At 32.2% G+C, this 14,982-nt stretch overlaps 1 pseudogene; it reads right to left on the bottom strand.

Annotated features, from left to right (window-relative positions):
- Positions 1 to 1,565: 1,565 nt before the first annotated feature.
- LOC116847580 lies at positions 1,566 to 12,753 on the bottom strand (annotated as a pseudogene).
- Positions 12,754 to 14,982: the final 2,229 nt, after the last annotated feature.

Genomic DNA, 14,982 nt, shown 5'->3' on the forward strand with positions numbered 1-14,982 from the left:
AACTTATAACCTAACATTAAATTTAATATGATAAAATGAAGCAACACACATTTGCGTAAGTTCTGTATATACAAGAAACACGAAAAGGATAGCGTTAGTGTTTATATAGATAGATAGTGTTTGTGTTAATGACAATTGTTTCTGTGTTATCAACATTATTTGAATTTATCATTGACTTCAGCATTCCCTTAAGAGTATAACTAAAGTTAACGTTTATTTTTGTTAATTAAATGCAGTTCATTCTAAAAAATGCGCGCAAATACATTATAGTGTGCGCAGATACATTTGCTAAACATTAATAACTATACGCTGAAATATCCAGGTAATAAATGGAAGAAAAATTTAATATCGGGCCTCAAAAACTTGGCGTGTCCGAGTTGAATTTTAACTCACTCTACTCTCTATATATATGTTATAATTTACGTATATTCTATGTTTTAACGTTATAATTTATTTTATGTTATAATTTATATTAATATATTTATATTAATATTAATATTTATATTATTAATTTATATATTTATATTATTAATTAATATATTTATATTAATATTCTATCCATCCTATGTATATGTTATCCATGTTATTCACCCTCTATCTTAGTTCAGAATTATTTTCATATTTAAAGCGATTTTCAGAAGTTATACCTACTACTTCGCGGCGAGTCAAGCAATTGACGGCTCTCCATCTCAAAACCGCTGATATTATAAAGTGTATATATGAAATGCCTATCAAAGTTGTATTCGGAGAGCGCGCTGATTAGCACTGACGCGTCATTCAATTCTTCTCATACATCTAATGAGCAATAAAGATAAAATAACGTGTTGGCGTTTGTAATGTATTCTACGAACGCATCTTAACCTAGCGCCCGCTTTTCCTTAATCTTTTACAATTAATTTGTCGACTATTACTGCAAATATTGCAAATCAGTATGAAACTTTTATGTTTACCTCAATTCGTTCTACGCTCTCGCAAAGTTTGAGAAAGGTGGTCTTGGACACTATTTCCAAATATATATATTTGTCACTATCCAAATATACTGGTAAATATGCACTGCAAATGACTATGGCCTGAGGGATAAACTCGCGTTGAGTGTGTGCGTTTGTACATGTGCTATTGAAAGTCTGAACCAGAAAAAGTTGAAAAAATTGAGGTTTTTGTCTGTAAAATTTCGAGTATTGACCACACCGATCTTAATAGGATTGGTCGTAATCAAAAGTTTGCATCCACATTATATTAAAAAAGTACGTTACTTTAGTTCCTAAGATATTTTAATCGAACAGATTTACAAAAAACTTTGAGAAAAGCTAATAATACCGCGTCTTGTATGACATGAACATAGTGGTTATTTCTGTAACTAACGTTTTTTATATGTTTGACGTCGCGATATTACTGTACCGCTTGATTCTCGATGCCAAGAAACGAGGGAGGTTTGTGTTCGCTAAAATTAAAAAAAAAAAAACTTCATATCTTTATACACGCGAAGTTGTCATTCATGGAATAGCTTTAATTTCGATGTCGCGTTTTATTCTATCATACTACGAGAAAGTTCAGGATTGGAAATCTTACGGAATGCAGAATTGTCTAAAAATAAAACGTAATATCCAAAGGATAATCAGCGGTATCGTGCTCGCTATTATAAATATTGTCGTAGCAAGCAGTGCAATGATATCCATATCATAACGCTGATACCATGATGTATCAATCTCACTAAATCGAAGATAATGCATCCTTTCCTTGTGTTTCATTGTATATTCTATCCACCATATCGCATTCCCCATGCTGTAATTCGGTTGATCCTTGGCAATGGAGCTCAAGCATATCATCTTCTCTTTGTAACTAAATATAAACATCAACAATTTGCTTTGTTAACAGTGTTCTAATTGTATTACGAGTAAAAAGAATTTCTTGATATGATTATTATATAGACATAATTTCGACGAATTAATTCGTCTTTATCTATTAAATGTGCGCGTAGATTTGTCTTAACAATAGAAAATTTAATTATGTATTTAAAGTCGATTTTTTAACAACAGTTTAAACATAGATTCAAATTTAAACTCTAACAATGTGCTTGAATGTGTTTCGACAGAGTTTAAACTCTAATTTAAATTTGAATTGCTATTGAAAAATCAGCCCCCTTAGAGTTACTAATTACAATAATTTATATCGTTGTCATTATATAGATAGAAAAATACATAAAAATATACTGCATTCAAGTAAATATTACTCGTTTCAAGTATTTTATAAAATACAGAGTGTCTCAGAGTCTTCTCTGTAATTTTTAAGAACATAAAACAAATTAAGTTGAACATAAAAGTTCCATACTATTTTGCGATATTCGCAATAAATCTCGAAATATTAGTTAAAGAAGATTGATGAATGACCACGCGCGAAATGGTAGATGAGCCATATTGGCGCTGTCTGCCGTTGTATACTTATACATTAGTTCAAACTGAACAAAAAAGTCCTCTATTATTTTGCAAATTATTACATAGATTTTTAAATCAATTAAATTTTTAATATCAATTAAAAGAGATAGATATTAATTCATTAGAAATTAATTAAAAATTTGTGTATTACCATGCACAATCGTATAACAATTTTCTTTCATTAATAATTAAAAATCTACGTGGTTATTTGCAAACTGATAAAGAGCTTTTTTGTTCAATTTGACCTAACGTTCAAACATACAACAGCACACATCGCTATTACAGCTCATCTACTATATCCGGCGTAATTATTTACTAATTTTCTTTAATTAAAATATCTCGACTATTATTGCAAATATCGCAACTCTCATGGAAAAAAATATAAGTGAAAATATCAATCAACTTATATTTAGAAACATAAAAATTATAGATCAGGAATGTATCGCTATTTATAATTTGATTTTATAATTGTTTTATACGTTTTTTTGCTGCGGTGAATTATCAAATTGTATTTGCCTTAATATGTGAATATATAAATCCTATTTCATTAAGAATTATATTATTCGTGTTAATGCAACTAGTGTAAGTCTATATATACTATAATATGTATACACAAATATATATTCATACATGTACTTAAATATATACTCATACATATACTTATAAGTATACTCAATCATATATGATGATTCATTTTAATATTTACAAATATCTATAAATTACAAGGTTTTTATAATAAAATATTTCAGATAAAATTTACGTGATTTCGAGGGAAACGTGTAATGATACTACTCATTTGACTTTCAGTGATCTTACTAAAATCATGTAAAGTTTTCCTTTTATTTTTTAAATAGAATTATGTACTTTTGTAATTAATTCCTTTGACCATTCTGCATATAATATTTGAATAAAATCAGCGCAAAGTGAATACTCTTTCCGAGATGTTTTATATTTTATTCGGATAATATAAGATATGAAATATCTCGTAAAATATTCATTTCTCTACAATCTCACTTTAATAGTTTTAAGAGTTGAATAATAGGAGAAATCAATTGTTAAGAAAAAAACAGGAGAATATTTTCAAAACTCTGTTGTATTTTGCAGATTTATTGATGAACCAGTGTGCAAAAATTAGTATTACTAATCGATTTTCCTTTCGTTGTTTCATTTTCAAAAATATTAAGGTGAGGTTGTTGAGAAAATAATTTATGAGATATTTTACATCTTATAACGAAAAAGAGTTACTAGGATAAAATATAAAATATCTCTAAAAATATTTATTTTTCTATTATTTTAATTCAGTACATTTTTACACCGAATAATTAAAAAAATCAATTTATGTTAAAAGAACTATATGATTCTATTAAAAAAATTAAAGTTAATCTTCACATGGCCTTAGCGAAATCATTGAAGATTAGGTGAGGATCATCATTATCTCCTTTAGAAAGTTGTATATTTTGAAATTTCACGCCTGAAATGCTAGTTGGTATCTACATTTCTAAATCATGTTGAACTATTGACTTAATATTAGACTGAATTTTAAGTTTTTCTTCTGATTTCTATATATGTTCAACTTTGTTTCAACAATATTTATTCTTATGTGTTGTATGTCATATATTCATTATGTTTCGAACGGCCTTAAATATTGAGCTGAGTTATTAATAAGAGCAGATATAAAACGATATAAGAGAGGCAAGCTAGTTGCTGAAATCTAAGTCTCGTGTGAATTTAGTGAATATCGTGCAAAACCGCACTATGAGAAGCCAGCTAATTGCTAAAGACTAATGCTGCAATTTTAAATAGAATCGTGAAATTCGTAACTTGTTCTCCGGCGTATTCGGTACGGCATCTCGGACCATACGGAATACGTTATATATTTGTTTTAAATTTCATATATATAGCTAATATTATATATATAATATAATAATTATAAATATTATACATACATATATACATACATACATACATACATACATACATATATATATATATATATATATATATATATATATATATATATATATTATTTTATATTATAGAAATATTTTTCTCTATGTATACGTGCCTTTTATCAGTGAGAATTCGTCGAATGGCTGCGTCGAAATTTTCCCTCGTTAATTCGTTGAGTTTGAGGTGTATCGCTACATCTAACGAGGCCAATCGTTGAACTCGAGCATACTGATCGAACATAATGGGAATCCCTAAGAGTGGAACCGCGTAATGGACAGCTTCCTCAGTGCTCTAAAGCCCGCTTTGATAGATGTACAGCTTGATATTCGGGTGAGCTGCACGAGCGAAGGAATTAGCGCAAACGCGCGTCACATAAAAGGATTATCGATTGCAAAGTAATGACTTCGCACTTTTAATCTTACCGAGTATGCCTTGTTGCGGAAACCATTTCGAGATAAACACATTATCGAGCTTTCTACTCGACCACTCATCGGACTCGGATTTCAAAACTATTTTATAAGGTAACTTCGAAAACACTTGAACAAAGTTCTCCAGCGTTTCTTTCGATAAAATGCTCCAGCTCGTGATGCTCCCGAGACTCGCATAAATAAATGCCTCCGTCGCGTCGTCCAGGAATCGTCTTAAGTCCTTGTCATCAATTTAAATTTATTGTGCAAGTTTATTACGAAATAATGGAGTTTGAAAACCAATAATTGCCGAACGCAGTCTGATCCGCGATACGGAAAGGGATAATAATCGTTTCAAAGTTTACCTACTTTCAACAAAAGTGGCAGCGTTTTATTTATGTGGAAACCGCTGAAGAACATCACATTCGGTTGCTCGGGTTTAACATATGTGTATGCTGGATTTTCGTTGACCAACAATATGCTCATATTCTTTGCTATATCGATAATATTTGGCATGTCTTTCCCAAGATATTTCTTGACTATTTCCTGCTCTACACTCGCGTATGTGTTCACCCAAAGATAGCGATATTTCCATGTATTAATAAAATACTATAACCTTTGCCAGATTGAAGTCGGTTCTCCTTCAATAATAAATTCCCAATTTGAGATGTGCGACGAAGCTATAGGACTGCCAAAAAGGTACCGATGGTAATTATGTATGCCCACAAACATGATTCCTACGTAACAAGTTAGTCCACCTTAGTTTAGATATAGTTTAGATTTAGATTAGCATAAACGGGCTTATTATATTGGATTGATCTATAAGATCGTGCGGTGTTTTTAAACAAAATTGAAATATATTTCATTCTTGTTAAAAAAAATTTTAATCAATAATATGTGCACCATTCTTTTGCCATCTTTCACGTAATTTCACGTAATTTCCCTCTCCTAAATACTCCTGCGCTTTTCCGGTAAAAAAAACATTCAAAGTGATTTCCCACATCTTCTAAAGAAGCAAAGTTTGTACTGTCATGGAAGTTCTGTAATGAGCGAAACAGATGAGAATCAAAGGGGGGCAAGGTCAAGATCGAGTAAAAGATCGATGGGTGAAGCAGGACATCTCAGCAACTCTATTTTTCTAGACTAAAACAGCATGATACACCGGCATGAAAAACTCATTATTACATTATTGTCTTTTAAACCACAATAAAAACAACACTTCTTAAAAACTATCATTTACACTACAAAATATACTCTAAAATGTCAGCTATAATGTCATAATATATGATGGTTAATTGTATGGAACTATCTTCCTAATGTGTAAATGCTAACATGCAAGTCCTAACTAGACAAAAATCCGTACGAACTTATAGGTCAAAATATAGATAATATAGATATAGATGTTAGCTAATATAGATGTTAGCTTCTTTTTTCAGAAAATAATATCAGAATATTTCTCGGAAGCAGAAATTCGTGTATCTTACACTTTACGGCGACTATTATTGTGCATTCAAAGCATTCGACTTATATTTTCTACTTGTATACATTACTTGCAAGAAACACTCTGTACACGCATAATTCACGTATATCACCTCACCTATGAGAGGCGCGTTGAATCTGTGCGCCATAGTAAATAGAGATAGGCCGGCTATCGCTTCTACGATAACGACATCGAATTTCTCATTGCTGTCGCGTCCGTAAAGCTTCACGAATCTTGGTTCATTAAATGTTGTGTCGTCTATTTTATGTATAAATCTCCACACTAGTTTAGTCGACAATCGACTAGTCAAATATCGACAGATCCAGTGGCCGCGTCTCTTCACTAAACTGCTCGCATAACTTGTTTGCAAACGACAGTTCTATTTCCGTATAGTTCTTTAATGTCAGATCTCTCATTGGATTTGAAGTCACCACGACAAGCTCATGCCCGCGTTTGTTTAGGGCCATTAATAACGATCGGTAAATTACTTGACGACTGTACCAAGATGCCATTACTATCGCGAGTATTCTTTTACCGTCCGTTACATTGTGCTCCAGTAGCAGCCACACACATAAAATAATGCACATCACACGAACAAGTGTCCGCATTTTGCCGCGTTCTAAATATCACTTTGGGCTTCCTGCAATGACATATAAGAATTTGTGCTATTTATTTGTACTTGCTTCCATAAATTTTTTATTATTTTGTAAAAGCTAAAAACAAATGCTAAAAACAATGCTAAAAGTAAAAATAGGTTCATGTAACATACATAACAATTACTTTGTGCGATAACGCTACGTTCTAATCATTATGTATGTATTGTTATATGTCCTTTATCTTTTCTCTTACATAAACATGAACACGAACGGTTTATATAACGCGCACGTAATGTACATATAATTAATGCAACATAAAAACAGACCCATATATTATATTTATATACTATAATATTTTTACACGCGCAAAAATATCCGTATAAAAATTTTCATTTCGGCAGTTCGCATTCAACGAGACAATATGAAAACTTTGTATGGCATTGTTTTTATGAAAATCACTAGTATGTATTTGGATATTTATGTTACTCTTGTATAAACTCACGCGTATTAGAGAGAGAAAAAATTAATTTCTTTATCTTATAATTGACATTTCACATACAGCTTTAATGCGTTTTCATTCAGCAGAGTTGGAACAATACGTGTAATAGGTAAATTTTTATCGTAGATGTAGTGGAAAATAAAGATAACACCTATGCTACGTTCAACTCAACTGCGTAATATTTATCGCTCGCTCTCTTCCTATTGGGACTGACTTTTCATTGGCCCACGCATCTCAAAGCCATTTCGATAAGTTCGTTTTCCATTATATAGATAAGTATATTTGTGAGTAATAATATTGATATATTTGCAATAGTAAAGCAGTTAACATTTATACAATGTAGAAATGTAGAAACGTAATGTGTAACAAAAAATGCGAATAATGTGAAGAGTAGCAACTTGAACTTAATTTTGAATATAAAGTTAGAATTACACGATGCACGATTTTTTGTCTTCTTATTAGAGCATAATCTCTTTCATTCCCACCCGATATTGGCCGTGAGTTTAGATTTAGGGAGTTACAGAATTGACATTAAGGAAAAATTCACATTTTGGCAGGAAAACAGAAAACAAAAAGACAGAAGCCAATCAGAACTCGCGCTGTAGAAAAGCAGAAACTGTCGATTATTACCTGATCACCAACACGAGTTCTGATTGGCTTGCTTTCTGCTTTCTGTCTTCCTACCAAAGTGTGTGAATTCTCTCTAATACCTCCAATGATACCAAATCTGAGATCAAGTGAAAATCCAAGTCTCGACTTCTAGTGTCAGACGAAATGTGGAAGAGATAAGGATAAACCGTGTAGCAGCAATCATTGAGAATCGTAGATTAACAAGAATGCGCTACGGCGTAATCGCTGAAAAGCTTTGCCGCATGCATGCTTATCTTTCATAGAACTGTATATAATTTCGGAAAAAGATTATTAAGCGAAAAGACGGAATTGTTTTATTTAGACGGATATATATTATACGGTATATATTGCCGTACAAAACATTGTCTTTGCGTTTAGGAATAGTTGGTACTCGATAATCTCGATCGATATATCGAGACGTGCTTGTGTGTGAGGCCAAACTGAACAAAAAAGTCCTCTACCATTTTGCAAACGATCACATAGATTTTTAGTTATTAATTAAAGAGGTTTTATGTATTATGACGCATAATACACAATTCGCATAATTCTTTAATTAACAACTAAAAATCTACGTAGTTATTTACAAAATGGTAAAGGATATTTTTGTTGAATTTGATTTAATGTACAACACAGCGGGCATCGTTATTCATCTCCAACTCATCTACGGTATGGCGTGTAACCACTCACGAATCTTCTTTGATTAATAACTCAAAATTGTATATGATTTCTTGAAAAATGGTCGAATTCTTTTCTCAATTTAATTTAATTTACACTTTCACGAATGGTGAAATGGTGGCATTATTTTTCTAGGACATTTTGTATATAATATATGTATGTATGTATGTATGTATCTATGCGTAAAAACATACACACACATACATATACAGAATATCTCAAAAGTTACGAACATGGTAAAAAGATAAGATAAAAAGAGTCAAAATAAAGAAAAAAGTCATGTCCCATTTTTTGGAAATTGTAATAGTCATCGAGTTATTAATTAAAATGTCTTAAAATGAATGCACCGGAGGCAATAAGTCGGACACGAGAGAAAATTACAATGGCTTATATTTTAAATATATCTAGCAACAATGACGATCAGTTAATAGCGATGGTGATCAGCGAATATCATCTCACTTAGCGTACGACCGTGTCGGCCGATCGTCATTGTTATTTAAGAGATAAGTTATACTTTTCTCTTGTGTCCGATCTTCGGTGTGTTCATTAGCTCAGACGTTTTAATTAATAACTCAAAGACTATTGCAATTTCCGAAATATAATACATAACTTTTATTATATATATATATATATATATATATATATATATATATATTTTTTTTTTTTTAAATTATTGCAACTAAAGTGTAAAGAGTTTATTGGTTTTTCAATTTGGAATAATACTGTAAATCCCTGCAGAGAATTCGATAACGATCACAAATAAAACGTAAAATCTGAAATAGCGCGTAAAAAGAAATAAGGAACGTTGTAAAAACGGATATGGCGAGGAAACTGATGATGTCCCAGTCGTATCGTTGGTACCACGGCTCGTCGTAGATCTTATCTTGCAGCCTAGTCACTCCGTTGTGACGCATCGTGTATTCGACCCACCATATCGCATTTTGAATGCTATCATAAGGTATATCCTTGTAAATTTCACTCAGGTCTTTTACCTGTTCTTTGTATCTAGAAGCATGCATGTCATATATATACATCGCGATACGTGTGATCGTCAATCAAAATATAAATAAAATACCAATTAAAACAATTTCATAGATCTCGTTAATACAGTCAGACAGTACTGTTGATTTATTTGTAGTAAACTTTCAAAATATCTTTTTATATAAGGAAAAGTGGGGTGATATGACACAGCGGGAGATATGACGCAATGTCTAGATTTCCAGTATAGAGGGAAACGGTGTGGATAACACTAATATGCTATGATAGCTAGACATTGAAAGATTATTGGAGGAAATGTAACAACGCTTATTAACGCGATCACTGTTACCGACATAGCGACGCGGTATCAACGCATGCAAGAAAAGCAAAGAAAAAAAAACTGAAAAATAAAAATTAAGGAAAACAGAGATAAATGGGAATAAAATGATACTTGTGATCTTAAGCTTAAATTAAATAAATATTTCTTTATTTCTAAGTTTTTAATTTTTTTCTTAAAAAACAACTAAACTAAATAGTTTTATTTTATTTTTTATGTTATATATGATTAATATTAGACTTAGGATTTTTATTGAAAGAAAAACATTAATTTGTTATTATTATTGTTATTATTATTATTGTTATTGTTATTATTATTATTATTATAACATTTTACTTATTATTATAAAAGTAAATAGTATATTAATATAATTCGTTCGTTAAGATAAATAATAAAAGTTCTGTTATATTTTACTAATATATTGAGGAACATTTTTTATTTGTTGAAATATATTATTCAATAAAAACAATAAATCTTTTATAAAATAATAAATATTAATCAGTTTTTTGACAAAAATAAAATATGTATGTTGTAAACCTGTAATTTCTTATAAATCAATTTAATTCGTCATATCTCCCAGCCTCAAGCGTTATATTATGTTTCTACATGGGTTATATGCCACAAAAGCAACGATTTTTATTTCCTTAATTTTTTCATATACCTGTAGTTTGGAACTTAACTTTATCTTATTTATTGAAACTACATATTATAAGGATATTAAACATGGTATTCGTTTTTTATTATTGATTTACTACGATTTATTTCACTTTTTCGAATTGTGCGTCATATCACCCTACTTTCTTTTATTCAAAGATTTTTGTTACGTATTATCGCGCACGCATACGTAAAGAAGGGGTTTATCACGAAAATATAATTTACAAAATAATACAGTACCTTTTGTTGTTTATGATTTCGTTCACAGCAGCCACGACGTTTTCTTTTGAAAAATTCTTATAGTTGAGATATATACCGATACCTATTCTCTCAACATTTAACACTTGATATTTTTGATCCCACAAAATAGGACATCCTATAAGCGGAACTCCGTGATAGATGGCCTCCTCGGTACTTTGAATACCGCCTTGATAAATAAACAGCTTGATATTCGGGTGAGCTGCGGAGGAAAAAATGAGCATAAATTACAGAGCCAATTAGTAATAAGAAGAAGTTACAAAGTGCGGGAATGCCGTCAGCGATCTGTGCGCCCTTGCGTGTCATTACCGAGGATACTTTGTTGGGGAAACCATTTCGACACAAATATGTTTTCATACTTCTTGGGTAATAGGTCGGGATTAATTTTCCACAAGATCTTCCATTGTAGCGAGGTGAACGCTTCGATGAAATTTTCGAGTGTGCTCCTTGGCATATCTTCCCACCTGACATTGGTCCCCAAGCTGACGTAAATGAATCCATCACTCGCTTCGTCGAGCATCTGTTTCAACTCCTATCGAATATAATAAGATCGAACTACGTTGCATGATTTCTTGTCTTCTGACGCGCATGCTAATCGGCACGCTGTAAACAACTCAATTATTTATTGCATGGACCATCCAATGCACGATAGCGATTCATGCAGTAAACTGAGCTGCCTAAACCGTGCTAGTCAGCGTGCATGTCAGAAAGCATGAAATTATGTATTGCGTGACACTATCTTTACGGTTACAGATAGGAATTTGCGCGACTCTAAATTGAATTTCGTATGAAAGCATCGTAAAGATAACACATACTTTTGGCAGTGGAGGCGGTACCGCATCGATATGAATACTGTGGTAAAAGATGACATTTGGTTGTTCCTGTCTAGGGATCGAAACCATCGAGCACTTGTTTACGAAATACACGCTCATGTTTCTCGTTATGTCTAAGACAGATGGCATGTCCTTTCCTAAGTATTCCTTCACAAGAGCATCCTCTGAGGGAATACGTACGTTCATCCAATTGTAAATTTGCATCCATACTTCGTAAAAGTTGACGAGACGTTTCCAGAATGATATGTTGCTTTCCAGAATGATATGTTGTATATTAGATTGCCAATTGGAACGATGCGAAGGTAGGATCAAACCTCCGTGCATAAAGCGTATTTGATTGAACACGTCTAGGCTCGAGATACCTGTGTGTCATGTTAGTTTTCGTTAGTTGTCTTGTCGGACGTACGAATAAAAAGAGCAGTAATTATACTTAGAGCGAATCACGTGCGCGTGTATTGTAACTTGATGATTTAAATTCGTCTAGCGTTTTTCTTACCTATAAGAGGAGCCTTAAATCTGTACGCGAAAGCATTCATTGACGGGGTGTTGCCTTGCGCTACGATAACTGCGTCAAAGTGTTCGTTGCTATCAGCTGCATACAACTTCTTCATCTCCGGGTGTTTGAAAACCTCGCGACTCAAGACGACAGAACAATCCCATATAAATTGTTCTAAGTCCAGGAACGATAAAACTATGGCCGCCTCCGTTACAGATCTGTACTCGTGTACTAGTACTTTTTGATATTCAGGCGTATCGTACAAGTGATGTATGTCGATTTCCGTGTAATTTGCTAAGGAGGAGTTCTTCATCGGATTTGTAGTGACTAATACGATTTCGTGGCCTCGTTTATTCAATGCCAAAGATAAACTACGATAGCTTATTTGATGGCTATATGCTGGCGTGTTCGCTATAAACAATATTCTTTTCGCATAAATCACATTATGTTGCACTATTACACATAATAACGCGATTACCAAAAATATATTCATTTTAGTCCACATTGTTTCAACGGTCTCAGCTAACTATTTTGTGCGACACGTAAAACGCACTTATATTGTCCAGATAAGCAATGTTTTCTAGATAAGCACACTATTTGCACTAAAAAACTTCTTTAGTAAAAATAAGGAATTGTTTTAAATAATAAGGAATTGTTTTAAATACGCATTGGCTATACTTAGAGCGAATCACGTGCGCGTGCATTGTAACTTGATGATTTAAACCCGTCTAGCGTTTTTCTTACCTATAAGAGGAGCTTTAAATCTGTACGCGAAAGCATTCATTGACGGGGTGTTGCCTTGCGCTACGACAACCGCGTCAAGTGTTCGTTGCTATCAGCTGCATATAACTTCTTCATCTCCGGGTGTTTGAAAACCTCACGACTCAAGACGACAGAACCATCCCATACAAATTGTTCTAAGTCTAGGAACGGTAAAGCTATGGCCGCCTCCGTTACAGTTCTGTACTCCTGTACGAGTACTTTTTTATATTCAGGCGTATCGTACAAGTAATATACGTCGATTTCCGTGTAACTTGCTAAGAAGGAGTTCTTCATCGGATCTGTAGTGACTAATACGATTTCGTGGCCTCGTTAATTCAATGCCAAAGATAAATTCGCGGGACGTAAATCTTCTAAACAAATGCTGAGCTTTTGATTTCTTAATCAAAAGATGATCCAAGCTCAGCCTTCTCCGTGTGAATTAAAATAAAAAACGATGTAAAAATGAATTTTGATTTAACAAGTGTAACATAAGTTGTAATCTTACGTTTTTTTTTAGTCATTAAACACGATGATACCATTTTTATCCATCTAAAATTGTGAGAAAGTAATCAATGTTCGCCTTAAAGAAGTTGAAATAAGTCACTTTTAATAATAATTCGATTAGTGACGATTTTGTTCCAATTATTTAATTATTTATATTAAGTTTAGTTTCACAAATTTTTCATTAAAACTAAAGAAACATTTTAAAGTAAAACACTTAAAAATGCTAAATTTACGTTTAAAAAGTTTTTTTAGTAAAACCTCTAGTATAAAATAGTATGGAAATCCATTAATTTATTCATTAGTTACTTTAACATATTTAAAACTGCACAATATATGCAGATATATATACATCTGATAAAAGTCAAAATTCTTTGCATGACTATCTTAATATAAATTGACTATCTTTTGTATCATATTGATTTCGCTATGTTAGATTCAGCATCTTCGAACTGTTCCATTTTGAAAAGTTTCCTTCATTTTTTCAGTGAAGAAAGTTACAAAAAACTAAACTGTAATATAAGTAATTAAGTAATTGGAACAAAATCCTCACTAAACAAATTATTACTAAAAAATTTCTTTCGATCTTTTTAAGGCGAATTTTGATCACTTTCTCACGAAAAGTTTAGACAGATAAAAATTATTTAAATCATTGTATTAAACGATCAAAAAGATTACATGTATAACTTACTATACATGTAATCTTTTCGATTGCTAAATACTTATTATAACTTGTTGTACTTTTTAAGCCAAAATCGATCCATTTTATTTATCATCCTTTCAGTATTTCCTCTAAAATTGTCAAGCGCATTAATATCTGCTTTTACTTTAGATTTTATATTTATATAGAGCGCATCACTAACATAAAATTCGCATGGTGAATGATAACGAGATACATTCGCCTGCTTTTATCATTAATATCTACTTTTAATTTGCGATATATTTTACTCGACCGAAACAGCAGCCATTATGATTAATACGATGGTTGGCTCTTTACGATAAGTACCATCGCGCTGGATATAAAATCGTTAAAACGGACGAGTTGGACAGTCTCGTAAATCTGTCGGTATCATAAATCGCCTCGTTTTGAAATATATTTAAAAGCACGCTGTTTCCGGCAACAGGCGGCGATAAGTTCTCCCCGACTGCTCGTTTTGCCATCTCTTGTTTCCGTATCGACTAAGTAGGCCATGCATCTTAATAAATTGCGCATTAACCGCCAGTTGCTCCGAAACGCCACCCGCCGTATACAACAGCCTTATAATTTGAGAAGTTTCACGATTTCAAACCATTATTTATGTAGACAGGTCACGGAAGGAAATCGAATTTTCGAACGCAGTATCGTGTTTGATGTTTTTTGTTTTTTGCCTCTCTCTGTATTGACCAGATATTGAGATACAAATTTTTTACATATCCAGAAGCTAAATATCGGGTTTTTGTGTTTATTAAAAAAAATTTATCGTTGAGACAAAGTCGATATTAATTTTTAATGTT

This window comes from Odontomachus brunneus, unplaced genomic scaffold (genome assembly GCF_010583005.1).
Source record: "Odontomachus brunneus isolate Ranch 3 - 2012 unplaced genomic scaffold, Obru_v1 Obru_scaffold_080, whole genome shotgun sequence".
Lineage (NCBI taxonomy): Eukaryota > Metazoa > Arthropoda > Insecta > Hymenoptera > Formicidae > Odontomachus > Odontomachus brunneus.